A 2,768-nucleotide genomic window follows, 5' to 3' on the forward strand; every position below is an offset into this window, starting at 1 on the left:
CGTCCTTGTTTCTGACAGACAACAAACATCAATGCAGATGGAACCCGGCGTACGAGCAAGATCCACCTGTTGACCTGCTTGCTTCAGTGTGCGAAAATTGAAGGTGGCCAAGTAGACAGGCCTTCGGGGTTTGAAAACAGATTTCGAAGTGTTAAGGGTTGTGACTAAACTCGGACGTACAGAAACCGCAGCCGAGTGTGGTGCAGGGTGAACAAAACTGTCAGTCTTAGAGCTGGGACCTGCGGAGAAAGTATTCGAATTTGGGCGGGGGGAGGGTGGAAGACGGAAAACGTGAAAGTATAGAAAGGGAGGCGTCAGCGGTGGCATATTTTCCCTTATTCGCCCTGCTGTGTGCAGCAAGTAAGGCGACCCGGCTGATGGCACCACGCGACGGCCGATGTGACATGAGTATTGTTAGTTGTGAATGTGAATGAGACAAGGTCATACAGTCGTCCACGATAGGAGTATGAAGACAGTAAGACGCTACCTCAGAAGACCAGCATGTCCATATTTATGGAAGCAGAGATGCTGTCTTCTCCCGGGGGAGGACGGGTTAAAAAAAAGGTTGGTCCTAAAAACCACATACTGCGATCACAACGGTTGACCGTGATTGTCGGCGCATTATCTGATACTTTTAAGACCAGAGTCTGCTGTGTACAGCTGCATTAGGAGTGAGACAATAATACCTTACTCCTTGCACCCTTGGGCCAGGTCAACCACCATGCAGCCAAGTGAGTCAGACTCTTGAGTCATTAGCTCCGGGAGGGGTTCTCCAAGAAAACCCAAACTACTGTGTCGCGGTAAAGAACCTAGAGTCAGAGGCTAGGGGCAGGGTCCCCGAACACAACTTTATATCTGTTATATATTTGCACTGTTTTTCAAACGTTTCTTCATTTGTTGCTAAATCACTTTCTTCCGTTTTCGGCTCTCAGTGTCAAAGTTTTGGATGAATGAAGCCTAGCTTTCGAGCCCTGTCTTTTCCATTGACATTCTGATTGTCGTTGCACTCCGACCCTTGTCGTACACAACAATTTATTCATCCAAAAAAGTTTTCTTCGAACAATCGATCGATTCTTACGTCCTGAACGATTCGATACCGACCCCAATACTCAAGACTCGGCAGATACCTGGGAGCATTGGTTTTGTACTTTCACAAACTTCCTAGAGTCGATCGGTTCTCATTCACCAGATAAACTGAAAACCTTGTTCAATTACGTCTCCCCTAGTGTTTACCGATTCATCAAAGACTGCAAAGACTATGAATCAGCCATCGAAACCTTGCGAGAAATTTACGTACAGCCGAAAAATGAAGTTTTTGCACGGCATCTTTTGAACACTTGTAAACAGGACGGAGCTCAGAACCTTGATCAGTTTGTGCAGAAGCTTCGCAGTTTATTGCCAGACTGCCGCTTTACAGCCGTCAGTGCAGAACAGCATACCGATGAAGCGTTGCGAGATGCGTTTATTAGCGGACTTTATTCCAATACTATACGCCAGAGACTGCTGGAACATAAGTCGCTGGATTTTAAAACCGCGTACGACCATGCAAAGTCCCTCGAACTAGCGCAAAAACAGTCGTTGTCGTTTTTGCCGAACACTCAACTTCCCTGTGCCACCGTATCGAACGACCCGCCAAAGTCCCCACGTTCTCAAACGTCATCGCACGAGCAGGCGACTGCTGCCAGTGTGGGGTCTTCATGTTTCTTCTGTGGCTATGCTCGTCACCCGAGATATAAATGCCCCGCTAAAGATGCGACCTGCAAAAACTGTGGGAAGAAAGGGCATTTTCAAAAGGTATGCAGATCTACTGGTCCGCGGAACACCTCATCTGTTTCAAGTGCGCTATCTTGCGTCACTGCAGCGGCTCCCGAGTGTCTAAAAGAAGCAGTCACCGATGTGAAAGCCAATGGTGTCCCGCTTCGAGCTCTTGTTGATACTGGTAGCTCAGAAAGTTTCATTTCCGAAAAGGTAGTCCGTCGTAACAAGTGGTCTGTACTACCATCGTCATCTGAGATAACTTTGGCATCTATCCAGCACAAAAGCTTTACTCTTGGACATTGCTTTTTAACGTTGCAACACAAACAAAACAAGTATCCCTCTTTCAAGTTTTCAGTATTACGTGACCTCTGTGCAGATATTTTGCTAGGACATGACTTTCTTAAGCTTCATAAGTCCCTGGAAATCTCATTCAACGGTGACAAACCTTCTTTTTCCCTTTGTGGTCTAATTGCTGCCAAAATTGAACCTCCCACTTTGTTCGAGCATATTGACCCAAGGTGTAAGCCAATCGCCATAAAGTCCAGGCGACATTCTGCAGACGACGAGGCCTTCATTGCTTCTGAAGTAAAGCGTTTACTTGACCAACACATCATTGAACCCTCGAAGTCCCCATGGAGAGCGCAAGTGCTCGTCACGACAAATGAACGACAGAAGAAGCGAATGGTGGTTGACTATAGTCAAACTATAAACCGATTTACGCAACTAGACGCTTATCCGCTCCCCAGACTTGAAGATTTAAGTACTAAAATAGCTCAATATCGTATTTTCAGCACGCTTGATCTTGAAAGTGCGTATTATCAGATACCCATTAAAGAAAGCGACAGAATCTACACGGCTTTTGAGGCTTGCAACAACCTCTATCAGTTCCGTCGAATACCTTTCGGAGTAACGAATGGGGTAGCCTGTTTTCAAAGGGTAATGGATGACATAATACGCGCCGAACAACTTACCGGGACATATGCGTATGTGGATAATGTTACCATTTGTGG

The sequence above is a fragment of the Opisthorchis viverrini genome, assembly GCF_000715545.1.
Source record: "Opisthorchis viverrini unplaced genomic scaffold opera_v5_23, whole genome shotgun sequence".
In the NCBI taxonomy this organism is placed as follows: Eukaryota; Metazoa; Platyhelminthes; class Trematoda; order Opisthorchiida; family Opisthorchiidae; genus Opisthorchis; species Opisthorchis viverrini.